Here is an 18,072-nt window from a genome sequence, read left to right as displayed (position 1 = left end):
TTCACTTGCTTGATTAACTCCATAGCTCGATGCTGCTGTGTTTTTGGATTTTTGTAAATGAGATGCTTTTTGCAATTTACTTCTCAGAAGATTCACTACTACTAGTTTTTGGAGCAGTTGCTGATTCTTGTTTATCAGTCTTTGTTTCATGCCATGTTGCTAAATTGATTGACAAGCTCTGTCTGCTTCTGATAGGGTTGTTAGGTATCTCTGTTGGTATCATATCATCTGTCAGCAGGATAGTTTTGCTTCCTTCCCATGTGGGCATTTTTTGTTTCTTTCTCTTTGCCATTTTTTTTTTCCTGGCTGAAACTTGTTACTACATAGACTTAGATCAGTAAATGTGGACAATTATCTTTTCCCCAATCATAAAAGAAAGTCTTTTTAATGTTCCCCATTTGGTATAAAGAGTCCATGAGTTTCTTATATATGACATTTATTTTATTGAGTTATGATCTCTATATGCCCCAATTTGTCCATGACTTGTCATAAAGGATGTTGGATTTTATCAAATGCTTTTTATGAAGCTATGATATTATTGTATGGCTTTATATTTTGTTCTGTTCATTGTTTGTGTATATAGAACCATCTTAGCATCACTGAGGTGAAGCAACTTGATTTTGGTATACTGATCTCTTTGATAAGATGTGGTGAGATTAATCAATGAAACCAGCCAACCATGGGGATTTTCCTGTGAGGGAGGCTTTTAATTATTGTCTAAGTCTCATTATTTGTTAGTGGTCTATTCTGTTTTTCAGCATCCCTGGTTCAATTATGCCAAGTCTTATGTATCTGTAAATCAAATTCCACAAGCTTTCCCACTTTGTTAGCTTCTCAGTTTTCTTATATGAAAAAATAATGGTACTTTATGTCTGTGGTGTCAGTTCTAATATTTGTTTTTAACCCTCTGATTCTATTTGGGCATTTTCTCCTTTTGTCTTGGTTAGTGTAAAAAGATTTTATGCTCTTATTAAATAATGAAAAATGAATTTTTGCTTCTTTGACCAGGCCTGGTTTTAGACTCTTTTTCTACTCTGTTCTTTGTTATGTCTTTCCTTCTTAGGTTGTTCATTTGATGTGTTTCTGTTTTGATGAGTGGATGTTTCTGGATGGTGACCTGAATATAAACATGGTTCTACTGGATCCTGCACATCTGGATATGTTGTAGATTCATTTTGTTTTGGTTTAGTACATGGTTAGTTTTCCCTCTGATTCCCTCAAATACTTAAAAAAACTATATTCAGTCTTCCTATATTTGGATGGTCTTCTGTTATTGACTTCTGGTTTTCAGTTATGAGCCAAAAATAGATTCCTTCAAATTTAAAAATTCTATTGAGAATTATTTTGTATCATGGTCTATTCTAGATTGATGCCCATGTGTTGATAAATAAAACATGTATTCTGCAAGTGTTGAATGAAATGTTCTATAAATGTCTTAGGTAAATTTTATCTATAATAGAGTACTTATGTCTCTGTTGATTTATTATCTTAATGATCTGTCCACTGATAAAAAAAGCATAGCTAGTCCTCTCTATTTAGTATCAGTATCATATCTAATGTCTATTATATAAAACTGAAAGTTCCAACATCAGATTTAGATAGACTTACAATCATGTACTCTTTTTTATTATTAGTTTTTTGAGAATTTTTGGAGAATATTTTGATCATTTCAGATATATCTCCCCTTTCCCTACTAACCCAAATTTATGTTTCATTTTCTTCACCTATTAAATCTAATTTGTGCTGCCCCTACATTGTTAGATTAAGGTCTTCTATTAGATCATGGTCGACTTACTAGAGGCAACACTTAGGTGAAATAAACTTTTCCAATATTATTCATCTGATCTTTAACAGTCTCTCCTTTCCTTTTTCTACAATTTTTCCTGATCATTGGGAAGAAGGGATATGGTATAAATGAAGCATTTATGACTGAACATTCTGAAGTCTCTGTATATTGGGTCTCTACAATAATCACTGTCTACTGAAAATGCAAGCTTCTCTCATGAAGATCTAAAAAGGCATTAATCTATGAGTAAACAATAAATCATTTGAAGTTGTCTCGATAGTTTGTCTGTTTAGCAGAATAATGGTAATATATTCTCCTCCATAGGAGAATAATGGTAGTATATTATCCCCTATATTTTTAGCAAAGTCCTTTTATAAGGATGTACATGGGGATGGTTGGGTTCATGAACCTGGCATAATCTCATGGAGGTCAGTAGTCTTCCTCTATTGCTCATTACCTTATTTTAAACACATATTTTTAGTTTTATGTGTATGAGTGTTTTCGTTTGGAAGTATTTAAGTGCACCACATATATTCAGTACCTGTGGAGGCCAAAAGAGGGTGCTTGATTACCTTGAAGAGGAGTTAGCTGCCTAAGACCCTCAAGTGTTTCTAACCACTGAGCCACCTCAACTGTTTCTCCTGATAATCTTATTTTTTGAGACAGGGCCTCTCACTCAACCTGGAAGTCACCAGTTGGCTAGTTTGGCTGGCAGTAAGTTTTTGGGATCTTATCCCTAAGTGCTGGGATTATAGGCACTGCCCTAGTTCACATGGTTTCTGGGCATCTGAACTCAGGTCCTCAAAACTTTTTTAATCCACAAAGATGTCTCCAAAGCTCTCATTATATTTTCCAGATTAATTGATGCCTAACTTGTTCTATAATGACCTCTATATACACAGAACTCTCACCTTAGTTTTTGTCTTAACGTCTATCTTGTTCCCCTTGTCCTGCAGCTATGGAGGCAGGGGAGTGGATGTTGCTACACTTTTCTTACTAATCTGTTGTCCCAAGTCTTAGATTTTTCTAATCTTTCTTTCTTTTGTAATTTTCTGTGTTCTTCCACACTCACAAATCCAAAAACACAGCTAAATACTCTCTTCTTTATCTGCTCTCTGTGGGAGCACTCACAAGTACTGGTTTCTCTTTTAAGCCACCGTGAAGTCTCTAAGTTACATTCTATTTGTCTTTTGAAAGATTATCGTTTTGGGTTTTGTACAAGTATATGCTGCAGGTTAACCTTTACCCCCGTGATTCCCTCTCCTCCCTCTCTTGCATTCGTTCCCTTTGACCCATTAGACAGTTTCATTTACTTTCATGTTATAAATACACAGACACACAAACACATACCTTTATATTCCTATATAAAATCTAGAAATCACAAATGAAAGTAAACAAGAGGTTTTATCTTTCTGAGACTACAAGCTTCATCGACTTAGCATAATCATCTCCTGTTGCATCCATTCTTCTGTAAATGATATAACACACTTCTTTATGGCTCAAATATTCTCTTCTAAATAGAAGCCACATTTTCTTCATCCACACCTCTATAAAATACATTGTAATACATATGTTTGTTTGGAGTCTCTGGGTAAATATCCAGGAATGGTACAACTGGGTCATAAGACAGATATAATTTTAGATTTTTTTAAAGTCCCCATGCTTAATTCCACTGTGACTAGTTTACATTTCCATATCCATGTATAAGGGAAGCCTTTTGTTCACATTTTTACCAGCATTATCTTCCTAACAATTGGCATCCTGACTGGGGTAACATAGAATCTCAATATACTTTTAATTTGCACTTCTTTGATGGCTAATGAAATTGAACATTTTCATATGTTTTCTACATATTTGTATTTCAGATTTTAAAAATATATTTGATTTTATTAAAATGATTATATTCTTTGCCCTCTCCATCTCCTCCCAGATCCTTCTTAACTCCATGCCCACATAATCTCATACAATCAATTCTATCTATCTATCTATCTATCTATCTATCTATCTATCTATCTATCTCTATCTCTCTCTCCCCTCTCATAAAACAAAAACAAAAAAGAAAGAAAAACAATGAAAGTCTAAACAAACTGAAAAAAAAAACTTTCAGAGTCTGTTTTGGTCATCTATATACTCACACAAACACAGATACACACACACACACACACACACTTGGTATGTTGGACAACTACCCTTCTGCATAGGAGCATAGTTAACATACCCTTTATTAATACCCTTTATTGCTCCATTGGAGCAAATTGATTTTCCATTTCCAGCAGATATCAATTGCCAATGGCTTCTTAGTTGAAGGACTTTGTGTCCATTTCCTCTGCTCAGCCCTGAGGTTTTTGTCTGAATTGAACCTGTACAAGTCTTGTGTGAGCTGGGACAATCTCTGTGCATTCATGTGTGTACCAGATCTGTTGTGTCTGGAAGACACTGTTTTCTTGGAACTATCTGCCACTATTGGTTCTTACGGTCTTTCTGCCTCCTCTTCTGCAAAGATCCCCGAGCCTTGAGGAAAGAGGTTTGATAAACATCCCATTTAGGGCTGAGTGCTCCAAGGTCTCTCACTCTTTGCACATTGCCCAGCTGTGGCTGTCTGTGTTAACTACCATTTACTCCAAGAAGAGACTTCTCTGATGAGGGCTGAGTGATGCTATGATTTGCTGGAAAGTGTCTAATTTTATTAGCCCACTTACTTGGGTTACTTGATTTCTTGTTACTTAAGTATTTAGATATTGTGTGCATGGGTGGGGTGCGTCTGCCCTATTTGGCATAGGTGTAGAGACGAGAAGACAACTTGCAGTAGTTGGTTCTCGCCACCATCTTGTTTCTAGGCATTGTGCTTGGTTAGGCTTCAGGTGCCACATACCCTTATGCTAACCCTACCAACTTACACTTTAATTAGGCAACTTGAAGTCAATTCTGTGACAATGCAGTTTTTATTGTGACTTGTTTTCTTTTTTTCTGTTTCTCTTTGTACATTTGTATTTACTCTACGTTGAGAAAAGTCACTGACCTCTTTTTTTTCACACAGTCTAACCCAACAATCTCACTTATTTTTCACACTATAATTTATAACTTTTTTCCCACAGCTCAGTTTGGTTCAAGTCCACATCTTCTGTCTCTTCTCAGTGCTTGAGCCCCTTGGAACAGAGCAATAGTTCTGTGATGTCTTAATTTTGTAATGTGCATGTTACTTATGAGCCAGTTTCAATGAAATTCATATCACCGTGAATTGTGTTTTCCATATATTTTGCAAAATACCTATGACTGGGTTCCAAGCAGCTTAAACTGTATTTGTGTCATAGTCTATAATTTTACATTATTACAAATGTTATTGGTCTCCACTCTAGTTCCAAAGAGTGTTATCTAGATAGATTTGTGTCCTTTGAAGTTTTTCTGTTTAACATTTGTAACATGGACCTAAGGTTATTATTAGCCTAGTACTAATAATTTTTTCTGCATACTAAGTAATATCCAACCTTTATAATGTCTATTTATATTCTGTTTTTTTTTTTCAGTCTGTTTTCTAAATTCTGTCTTAGCACCAAAAACTATTACCTTAATAATTTCAGGGTTTTTTTTCTCATCCTTAGGCAATTTCCATGTATGCACATTCTGATTAGTATTTGTTTCAATATTTATTTACTTTTTGTTTTAATTATTTTCTTAGTTAATATAGCCTTTATTAGCATCTCTGGAGAACATTTTGACAATTTTCTTCTCAGTCTACATGTATGTCTAGCATGTATATGTATGCGGAGAAGCAAATGGGATGTCACGGGCTAAACAGGTCAATATTTGCCTTCTAATAAAGATATTATTTTTTACTCTTTTTATTAATTAATTACTTTATTTACTTCATTTACATCCTGATTGCAGTTCCTCTTCTCCAAGTCCCCTCCCATGTAGACCTTCCTCCTAATCCTCCCCTCTTCTCCTCTGAGAAGAGGGAGGTCCCCCCACCTACCTGTCACCAGAAGGACTGAACATACCCTCTTTCACTGAGGACAGATAAACCAGTTTAATTAAGGGAACAGGATCCAGAGACAGACAACAGAGTCAGGGTAAGTTTTGCTCAAGTTGTTTGAAACCCACATGAAAACCAAGCTGCACATTTGCTACATGTGAGCAGGGGGCATAGGTCCGGCCCCCATTTGCTCTTTGGTTGGTGGTTCAATCTCTAAGAGTCCTCAAAAGTCCAGGTTAGTTGAGTCTGTTGCTCTTCTTTTGGAGTCCTTAGGTTCCTCAATCCTTTCCCCAAAATTTCCACAAGACTTCTTGAACTCCACTTAATGTTTCCCTGTGCGTCTCTGCATCTGTTTTGGTCTGCTAGGAGAAGCCTCTCCAAAAACGGTATGCCAGCCTCCTATATGCAAGCATAATAGAGTATCATTAATAGTGTCAGGGATTGGTTCTTGTCCATGGGGTGTGTCCTAAGTTGGGCCAGTCATTGGTTGGCCATTTCCTCAGACTCTGCTCCATCTTTGTCTTTAAACTTCTTGTAAATAGGAAAAATTTTGGGTAGAAGGCTTTGTGGGTGGGTTGTTATCCTTATTTCTCCACAGAGAGTTCTCTTACAGGAGGATCTTCAACAAATGTTTCTAGTTTAACTGGATATCCACATGTTGAAGAATGAAAATAGATCCATTTTTAACATACAAAATTCAAGTCCAAGTGTATCATAGACCTCAATACAAAACCAGAAACACTGAATCTAATAGAAAACAATGTAAGGAAATTGTCTTGAATTCATTTATACAGGAGACAATTTGATGAACAGAACACCAACAGCTCAGGCACCAAGATTAATAAAAAATAGGACCTCGGGGAACTAAAAAGATTCTGTAAGTAAGGTAAAAGACATTGGCAATGGACAAAATGGCAGCCTACAAAATGGGAAAGATTTTTAACAACCCTACATCCTGTAGAGTGCTAATAATATTCAAAATATATAAATAATTCAAGAAGTTAGACACCAACAAACCAAATAACCCAATTTTAAAAATGGGGTACAGATCTAAACAAAATTCTCAACCAGTGAATCTGTAATGACTGAAAAACACTTAAAGAAATGTTCAGCAACCATAGTCATCAGGGAAATGCAAATCAAAATGACTTTAAGATTTTATCTTACAGCCATCAGAATGGCTAAGATAAAAAAACTGAAGCCCAGCACATGCTGGCAAAAATGTGGAGCAAGGGGAACACTTATCCATTGCTGATGGAAGTGATAACTTGTACAGTCACTCTGGAAATCCATTTGGCTGTTTCTCAGAAAACTGGGAATAGTTCTACCTCAAGACCCAGCTCTAGGATGTGCCACACCCTGGGATAGGGGTGGCTCTAGGGAATCTATAAGGGTGGCTATAGCTGAGACTCCTAGCAGTGGGGAGATATGGAGCCTCAAGTGGTTCAGTACTTAATGGGAAATTTTTGCCACTTTTGACTTCTTTTGATATTCCATTCTATCAACTCAAGCTGTCACTGTCTCCCACAAATAAGTATACTGCTTGATCTCAACTCAGGGACTTCATGAAGCTTGACATGGGATCCCTTTCCCAATCTCTTCTGAGCCCTGGAAACATCTCCAATGTCTACAGCAGGGAGACAGAATGCTTCTCCACTTATTCCCTTTGTTTCCTCTTTCCGCGGGACCACTTCCATTCAATGTTCAATAGGAAGTATCTTGGAAACCATTGTTTAATATAAGTGATTATTTTGTTGTTGTTTCCAGAGGGGAGCTTAAAAATATTCCCTCTGATTGCATAGGGAATGGGGACTGACACTCTTACAACCTCATTTTTGAGTGTGGAATTGTTTTGTATTTGGGGGCAGGGAAAGGAAATAGAATTACAAAGGGTAATTTTTTAAACATTTTTATTTGCTTTTTGAACATTTATATTCCATGTGCCTGTTGTAGAAGAGCTTATCCTCTACCGTGTTTCTATATTTTTTGTTTATTTGTTTGTTTGTTTGTTTCACTAGCTTACTGCCTAGTGTCCCAGTTGTATTCTTTCTATAATGTCTTAATTTTCTGGAAGGTTGCTTTAGGGATGTATATTATAGACACAAAGCAAACACTGGCCCAATATTGATCACTAATAATGTAGCCACAGAGAACTTCATTATAAAATTACATCCAAGAAAGAATTGTAAAAAACCTATGCAGCAATATTTTTTAATTTAGCTCTATAGATGGTAGGCAAAATCATTTTGTGAATGTTTTTATACCCAGCAGTCTTTGTCTCCTGACCAATAATAGCTTATACAATGAAATTATTTTAATGAATATGACCAGAGAAATGTATTCATCACTGAATTCACAAAATTGTTTTGAAGACTGTTGTATGTCCTAGGTGGTAGCTAACACTCTCATAGGTTTTATTTATGTGTCTCTCTTAAGCACTTTTTGGTCCTCTTCTGGATCATACATGGAATTACATATATCATTCTCTTTTAACTTTTGAATGTGTTTTCCTCAATTTCTATTCATTACTTGACATGTCTATATCCCCAGTAGCATTTAGCACATTTTCTATGACCTAAAAATTGCCAACTAAATAAATGCTTGTCATCAAAAACAGAAATTTAAATATGTACATGTTTTATATGTAGCTACATGCCTTGTTTGCACAAGTTTTATTTACAGCCCCACAATTGCTTTTAGAGAGAAAACAATTCATAGGCCATGGACATACCTCATTATAATTGTCTTCTATGAGTAACCATTGCTGTTCTGCTCCCTAGGTTTAATCAAAGCAAGAAAACAGTAATCCCCAAGAGGGCCCAGATGTGGACTTTAGGAAAAAGAAGGTTTTATTTTTCTAATTGTGAATATTTTAAAGAAGAATATGCTTGCAAATGATGTTGCTACTCATTTATGACGATGAGACTTACATGTTTCATTCCATCTTTAGGCTGAAAGGCAGCAGCATGGAGTCCAGACACCTTCAAACAAGACCCAGGAGCTTTCAGCTCAGAATTAATGATGACAAATGAGGTCTTTTTAAAGAAATGTTTCTAGTACAGGTTACTTCTTAGCTTTATTAGTGATTTTATCACTCTTATGAGGGTGGAGAATAGGCTTTTGGCCCTGTCTTTATATTTCCAATAAAAATCCAACCAGGACTGAATTGATGGCTCTTTGCTTTTGTAATTTCTCAAGTTTCTGAGAAAGGTGTATTAGTCTCTATAATCAAGGAGGAACACAGGATTGGATTATTATTAACACTATTTCTAGATCTATAGAGTTATACAATGAATATCAAACCTCCCTCAAGAATGAAGCCCCCTTGCTCACTAGATCAGTCAAATTAATTTTGGAGTTTACAGTTCTTATCTAGAGGGCATAAATTTGCTAAAGTATTTATTTATTTCCTTCTTATATATTTTCCAAACAATAGTGAAATAGAAATAGTTTATTATACACTAAAAAGATATGGGTTATTTTATATGTGAGTATTAATAGAGCTACTTTACTCTTGGGGGTAGTTTTAAGCCAGAAATCATACATTGCTGAATAAAAGCCTAGTGCCAGGAGTTGGGTATCTTCTCTCTAGTGTTATTCAAGGTGAGATCCCAGAGATTCCAAAAACAAAACAAGAAATGGCTATGGCATTTGTTTGGCCCATAACTTGATACAATGATAATAGTTGCAAACATAACACACTTTGGTCAAAGGACATGGAGCAAACTAATTAGTAGTGGCCAACAATACTAATCAACAGTCTAACCTTGCTATGAACTTTGACCTGTCACAGGTACAATGGTGACATAAATGTTAAGGTGATAGCCAACTGCCTTCTTAATGGACTTAAATTAAAACTTGCCTCACAAGAATGAATCCATGTTTGGTACTGTAAACCTACCCAAAAGCCTATGGCAGGTAAATTCATGTATCTTAGGAAAGACTATTACTTTACTAAATGGACATACTGCCTTTTAAATATGTCTTTGTACCCAAAGATTAATTCAAGTTTCAACAATCATCAGAGAAGCTCCATTTTGCAGGGCTTAATACAGAGACACACAACTAGTCAGACTGTAAAGAATAAGCATCTGTGGGGTGCCAACCACAAATATATAGCACACAGGAGCGGAGAACTGCTTAGAACAGTGTCTGAGCATAACAGGACTATATTCATGAACTCCAAGCAGCTGTGGTTGCCTTCACACGATCTATACTAGTTCAAGCCAGTTAACAATCCACCATGGATCAGGGAGAGATTTGTGAGTACCTGCCCATAATTGTGTAACTGCTGATTGCAACTATAGGTGGAGGGAGTCAGTTTTCTTTAGGGGTGTGGTCCTTTGTAGTTTAACTATGTTCCAGTGAATGACCTCACACCTATGCACATATGGAGCAAGACTTACTAGACTCCATGAGTCACTAAAAATAAAATAGATAAAATTGGGAGAGAGACATGGTTAGGGGATTCAAAAGGCATTGGGGGAAAAAAGTAGGAGGTGTGTATGTCCCAACACATTTTATACATGTAAATATATTACTTTGAGGCTGGCCTCAAAGTCAGAGATCTGACTGCTTCTGCCTCCAAAGTGTTGGGATTAGAGGCATGTACCACCACATCCAGCTAAGTAAACGTATATATTTTTAAAGATAGTGGCTAAAGTTTTTGTTTTTAGTTTATCTTTCACCCTCCTGTGTGTATTTTTTCTCTCCTCTCTATTTAAATAACACATGAACATTCTAAGTTTAAAATGAATATTTTAGTTTACATGTAGAGTTGGGTTAAATAAATCATCATTAACTGGACTTCTGCTTAAAGCTATAATGAAATAACAAAAACTGTAATAGATTACTCATAATAGAACAATTTAAAAAGAACCTTGACATTACCTAAGAAGTAACTGTCTTACTTCTTATAATAAGCAATATATGATTATGGTTCTTATATATCTAGTTGGAAACAAGTGTGGTTAGTCCCCTGAATTTCCAGGTAGGGGCAACTTCTAAGACCTTCAGCATGAAATCAGGGCTTTACTCAAGCAAGGTTTAGTGACCTCAATGAGTTCAAGAGATAAGAGTTAGGAAGGCATGATCTCAGATGATGACCTACTTGATGAAGGACCTGGGGTAGCCTACTTGTTGACGTGCTTGCAGCATAAATATGAGGTCTTGAGTTCAGTACCAGTGTGTAACCTTATCACAGGAGAAGGAGACAAGCAGATATCTAGATACTGACAAGTCTAGAGAGTTGGTGAGTAACTTTTCACAAAGAATAACTGTTTCAGCTGTCTCTAAATACGGTATAGAACAGCTGAGGAAGGCATTTGACATCAATCTTTGGCTTCCACGTGCGTGTGTGCATGTGTACATGAAAATCTACATGCACTCGAACATCTGGGCCAAACATACAACCAGAAAAGTACAGTTCCAGGCTCTAAGAGAGTTTGATGCCACAATTAAGATGTTCAGAAACATGTAATCTGATCAGAAGGAGATTGTAGAAATTCAGGATAGCACTATCCAGAATTGTTAATGAATGCTATACAAATTCATTAAAGAAAATTTTACAGGTTCCTGTATAGAATACATAGAGAATAAAAATAATATCTGAGCCCACCCATGTTGATAATGCATTCAAACACCAAGGAATTCACAAAACTATAATAACCATACTGAAGCACAGAGGACCTAGGGGCGGGTGGGCAGGGCCTGGTGAAACCCATTTTCTTGTCACAGCACTGACAGCTTTGTGTGGGATTCTAACTTGAAACTCTCAGTAAAGCTATAGACCAAGGGGAAAAAAAATGAAGTATCAGGTTGGGGATGCATCTCAGTGGCTGAGAGTGTATATCTAACGTGCAGGAGTTCCTGGATTCAGTTCTCTGCATTATGTAAAACCAGGGCTGGTACCAAGGCTGTAATCCCAGCACTCGGAAGGTGGAGACAGGAGAATCAGAAGGTTATCCCAACATTTAGTATAAGCAGAAACAGGAGGCTCTGAAGGGCAAAGTTGGCCTTGGCTATAAGATAACTTTTAAGGCTCACCAGGGTGAGAGGGTCCTGTTTCCAAAAGTTGAATAAGTATAACTGTGCATTTTGTGTGTTTCTAAATCATAGAAGTATAATGTATGATAGAATAGCATAGAATGGAGGGGAAACAGGCATATATTATGTGTTACAGTAAAATGCAATTTGAATATGAATACAGACTGGTTTTAGATGCAGTCTATAGAACTTAGACCTTGGAGAAACTTCTAGCAATTAAGTCAAATATAGGCAGTAAATGAACAAACAGATGAATGACGTCCACTTAAAAGAACTTAAAGGGACAAAGTATTGCTGGAAATAAGGTAGTAAACGTATATAGAACACTACTCATCATATTGAATATAGAGCCCATATACTCTCACTGAAATACATATATTTTCAATTTAACAAAAGAATCCCATCAAACAAATAAAACAATATTTTTGCATTTTTATCGTGTTATCTTGCATGTGTGTCTCTGCAGAACGTGCATGTGTGTAGTGCCTCCAGATGTCAGTCAGCTACCCTGGAGTTACAGATGGTTGTGAGCTGCCATGTGGTACTGGGAGTTGAGCCCAGGTCATCTGAAAGAGAAACTAGTGCTCTTTACTGATAAGCCATTTCTCCAGACCCCCATATTTTCAATATGGCTACTGATGTGTTAGATAATATGAATTCCACATAAGTTCTTTCAGACAATAGAGATATTTTTTCAGTCAGCTTTATAAAAATTAAATTGCTCATATCCCAAATATATTACAAGGCTCATTCTATAGTATTTCTAATAAACACAAACATAAAAACTCCTGAACATATTAGTAAACTAAAAACTGTAATCCATATAACCAATTCAGCAAGAGTATGTAAAATGTGTGAATGTAGTCTAAGATAAACACAGTAATCCTCCCAAGGGAGTCTGAGAAAATAATTTTAAAAATTTTTATAGGATTACAAAGGACTTAGAAAATTCGAAATAATGTAGAGAAAGGAAAGTCTGGAGGGCTAACATTAATTTAACTTTAAGGCTATCAAGACAGTGAATATAAACCTGGGAACTACTGGACATTTTAAAGACTTCAGAATAAACTTAATATATATAGTTGATGGCCTTCTAAATAAAGATTCAATATAATATAATGGGGAAAAATATTCTTCTGTTTTGTTTTAATGGTTTTACAACAAATGCATATTTAATTTAGCATAAAATATAACAAAATATAGAAGAAACTTGCAAGTGGCTTGAACATCTCATCCCTTCCCTGTATGATAATAGCCCATGTTCATGTTCTTTGAATCTGTGAACTTGTGATGTTTCACAGCAAAGAGCAATTAAGGGACAAGATGGAATTAAGTCTGTTACTCAGCTAACATTCCAACAGGAAAGTTGCCCGAGTTATTTGCGTGGTCCAATGTAATCACAACTGTCTTCGAAGGTAAGCATTGGAAGGCATAGAAGCCATCAGAAGGCAGTATGATAAGGGCTTATGGCGGTGCTTCTGACGTTGCTTTTGCTGTCTGCCTTCTGATACCCAAAAGCAATGTGACTAAGGACCTCGGGTTATTGCCTCTCGACTTCGGACAGGGATGGGCTGCATCCTCCTTAAACCATGAGCCATATAAACCCCTTTCTTCTGGAAGTTGCTTTTGTCCAGTATTTGGTGTTAACCACCAGACTAAAAAGCAATGCAAGCAAAGCCATTCTTTACCCTGAAGTTTAAAGACTGGCTCCACAGGAATGGTGTAAAGTCGATAGTGAATGTCCTGAGGCAAATTTTACAAAGTATAAAGCTCCCAACTTCACTTGAGGTTTTTGTTTTGTTTTCCTAAAAGACAATGTTGTCTAAAATTCCATCTGCCTTTAAAAGGAACATCTGCCACCCTGGCAGGGACATTGTAGGGAGGTCTTAGTACCTTGTACACAAAATTACAACAGTTTGGACCAGTAAATGTTTTTAAGAACTGCTCAAGAAGGAAAAAAATGGTGTTTTAGCTTTCTGTTCTTTCGGGGTCCGTGTTAGCTACTCACACAAGCCAAATCTTATAAATATGGCTGCCCTAAATAAGGCTTGCTTTTCCAAATAGATGGTGTTTTCCAGAAGGGAAACATGAAAACACATTTTCAAGGCAAAGGAAGCACATACTCTCCCTACGCTGTAACTAGAAGTAGACTGGACTAAGAAAGGCATTGAGTAACACAGATTTCAACAAAATGGTGACATTTTGAATATGGTTTTTGTGACAGCTTTAACATCTGGAGTGCCTATCTAACTGCAAACTTGGGGGCTCCCCCAGAGACCTACTGTCTCAAAGTTTTGCAAGTACTACCTAGGAATCTATACTTTTCAAAAGCACTTGCTATGGTTGAGTATGAAGTGTCCCTACATGTTGTCATTGAAGTCTTGGACTGTATCTGGTGGCACTATTTTGGGAAGTAGTAGTAAACTTGACAGGTTAGGACCTAGCTTGAGAAAGTGGGACCCTGGGGAAAAGTGTTTGAAGGCTGCTCCTCCTCTCTGCTGCCATGACATGAACAGCTTAGCTCTGCCTGCTCCTACCAGGATGTTCTGTCCCCCACAGCCTAGCATGACTGAACAATGATCATCTTCTAAAATCCTTAGGTTAAAATAACTCTTTTCTTTCTTGAAGTTGTCTGTCTTGGATATTTGTCACAGCAACAGAACACTGGCTACCACAAGCGCCACATGTTGAGTTTGAGGACTAAGTAGAAAATCGTGTAGCTAGTAATATCCCTTGCTTCACAAATGTTTCTTAGTCCATAACCTCTCTCCCACTCTAAAGAACCTGGACCTTGTACCTCATACTTTATGAAAGACTCAAGATGCCCACTGGTTGGTTAGTGCAGAGCCAAGGGGAATCGTAAAATGTGAAATTTTTATTTTTAAAATTCAGGTAGTATGGGTAAGTAAAAGGAGCTGGCCATTCTCTAAGGGGACTTAATCACTATGACTTGTTCTACTAAAGAGATCTACAGCCTCTCAGAGGTGCCTGTGATTTCCTCTGGGCCTGATACACCTTCGTGGTTGAGCATTTGCTTCCCCTGGGTTATCCCGTTTAGTTGTCAGGCAGCTTTTGCAATAAAGTTCTGATCAGAAACCAGCTCTCCCACTCTGTGTCCTTTGTGCCTGTCAGAGCATCCCTGGGTTCTCCTGGCTCAGGACTAGTTGTCGGGAAGGCTCTCAGCCACTCCCAGCCATCTGTGAAGGACTGAGAACTGTAGGACTGTGAGTCATCTCTACCTCCCAGGGTGAGTCCAACCTCCTATTCCTAGGGAAGCATTTACTGAAGAGCGACCTCAATTAAGTAAAAATAGGTCTTGATTAGTGTATGACTAGCCTGTGTCGTTTTCTAATTAAAAAAGAAAACGCCTTTTATTGTGTGTGCTTAGCAACAATGTGTGATGCTTGGAGATGGTAAACTTGTCTTTTGTTTCTTCTCTTTCTTCCCCCCACCTTCCTTTGATTCTCCTTTCTTAAGAAAATTTGTGCTGAAGACCAATTGCCCAAGAATCTCTTCTGGGTCTCCCAGGCTGCAGAGCAGCTGCTGTTAAAATGTCTAGTTATCGCCCAAGGTTAAAGTTCCCACTTTCTGTTTAGACCCTGGAAGCAGATATTGTTGCCCCCTCAGAGTTGTGTTCAGCATGCAAAGGCTACATAATGAGGTGTGTTAAAAAGGAGGAAATTGATTGCCCTGTGCCTAGGGTCCCTGCTAACTCACCTTCTTCGCCTGAGTTTCTCCTAAGAAAGCCTTATAAGACCCAAATGAAGCATATATGCCTATTCTAAAGGCATTGCTTTGAATTCATGTTAGGAAGCAAGAAATTATTTAAACTTCATGGCACTGTCCATGAATACTACTAAATAAAGGACCCTAGGGGCTTTTACCAGCTTTATACCCACCCACCTTGGGTCAAGATTAGGCCAAGTTTTACTCTCCACCGACAGTTCTTGGGAGGAGCAGGAACATTCTTGTAAAAACAAAACAATAAAAAAATGCAGAATATACTGACAGTCACTTTACCCTCTTGGTCCCAGATAGAGTTTGAATGTGTGTCATCTTCTGCCCAAACTTGCTAGCCAATAGATTCAAAGGTCAATATGCTTAGCCAATAAATTTAAAGTGTAACCTTGCTGATGTAACCGGTACCCCTAAAAAGTATAAAAATTGCTTGTTATAGCCATTCTGTGTCACCTTCTAGTCATGAGGGACTGATTGAGGGTCGACCCCATGCACTGGAAAATAAACCTCTTGCATTTACATCAAATTCCGTTCTTGTTTCTCACTTGGGGTGGCGGGGGTCTCCTCATAGTTAAGACTCACTTTGAGTCCTACAAATCTATGAAGTCTTCTGTCTGATGTTATTGCATGGCCCGTAGAATGAAAAATAAAGGTGATAAAAATAAAATCCAGCTCTCATATACCCAGAAAGTCAAAAGGTAAGAGATTCTGTAGGCTAAGAGTGGAACCATATGAATCTTAAAGATTCTCGTGCAAAGGTACTTTGTACCACAAATAGGGTATAGGGCTTCAAGTAGTGCTTGCCAAACCAAGTTACTTTAGCATCTAGGTTTCTTGTTCAGAGATGATATTTGAGGTGTGTTTTGCTCTGTGCCTAAGATGTTCTAAACACAATTGTGTATTTGAAATGTATAATAGGATCACTATTGTGCCATAATGAAGCCCAGTGATATAAACCACACTTGAATGGTTTGCCTGGTTACTGCTAAGGGTCTGTCAGAGTTTTTTGAAATGAGACTCTTGTATTATTTCTTTTGGTGCTTGACTCATTCAGAAATATTGCAAAAAGCAGAGCATGAAAGTGACAAAGATGTCTACACCAGTGAAGGAATTGTGAAGTTACTATATAGAGTGTCCTTTGGGTATTTGAGCATCCAAGAAAAGGTAGGAAGGGTTAGAAGGCTGCTCTAGTCAAGCTCAAGCTCGCTGTCTCTTTTGGGTAACAGCAGGTAATAGGCAGCTGTTGTTCAAATAGCTGGTGAGGACTATCCCTGGCCCCCAAGATATTAAATCCAATATCCAGAACCTATGTATGTCATTTTATTTGGGAGAAGAGATTTTACATTCAGTGAAGGATTCAGAGATGGAGAGGGTACATCAGGTCTTGGAAGTTGACTGAAGATGCAAGGAAAAGCAGACATTTCTTAATCCCATTGGGAGGCAGAAGCATGAGGATTGGAATTTTAAGTCTGTATCAAGCCACACAGCAAGTTCAACTTCTCTTTGAAATACTATGGGTATGAAGGATGACGCTCAGTTGTCCAGTACTTGCCTGGGATATGCAGATCCCTGGATTTGGTCTCTAGCACCTTCCCCCCAAAATAACCAACCCCCCCCCAAAACTCAGCTCTTCCATTGAAAGAACACAAGCTACTCTCTCCTGTACTTTTCCCACTGTTAGCTTTATTCTCCAATCTCACCCTCGGCAAACCTGTCATTTTTTAATGCCTCCTCTCAAATACTAGTTCTCCCAAAAAGTCATTTCCTAAAACAAAATCAAATGTTATTATTATTCTATGAAGAGGACAACTCTCCGTCCATCTTTACTTGGGATCCAGGGACTTGGATTAGATAATCAGGCTTGTGCAGCAAGTGCTTTAATCTACTGCCATCCCTCATCTTCCACAAGGCCATTTCTGATCCCATGAGTCACTCCTAGGGGCTTCCACCATATCTTAGAGTTCTTATGAAGCTTTCCATGGGCTGATGAAAACCCACCTCACCTGGCTTGCTCGTTATTAAAATCCCAGTGCTAGGAACTAGTTGATGGTTAATAAATGCTACTTGATGACTGAGTGAATGAACTCCAATGGCAGCCACTATATTTTACTGAATGTTTATAATAAGCTCAGTAATATGCTAGTTAGATATTTGCCGCACATGGTTTCTAGTCCTAAAGAAAATGGTGCAAGTTTGGTTTTTTTTTCATCTGCATTGTGCATTTGTGAAAACCAAGAATCAGAGGCCAGATCACATAGCTGGCTCATTATAAAATGTGTAGCGGAAGTTTCCGTACTGCCGTACATCAGCATCCTTGCTACATGATGCATCCTTTTCTCTTCCCTGCCCCATTCGAGCTACGTACACTGTTTGCTCATTGGCATCAAGGCACCTGATTTGGGGGCAGAGCAAACAAACCTGTTTTTCCACTATCTCAAGAAATCAAGCTGCATTTTTTTTTTCTTTTTATTTGTTCACAACTCTTCCACTGAGTTCTTCTGATGCAAATGGGTCTATTGAATGGCTGGTT

Source organism: Micromys minutus, assembly GCF_963924665.1.
Source record: "Micromys minutus genome assembly, chromosome: 1".
NCBI classification, from domain to species: domain Eukaryota; kingdom Metazoa; phylum Chordata; class Mammalia; order Rodentia; family Muridae; genus Micromys; species Micromys minutus.
The sequence above is the reverse complement of the archived record's forward strand: the minus strand, read 5'-3'. Positions refer to the sequence as shown.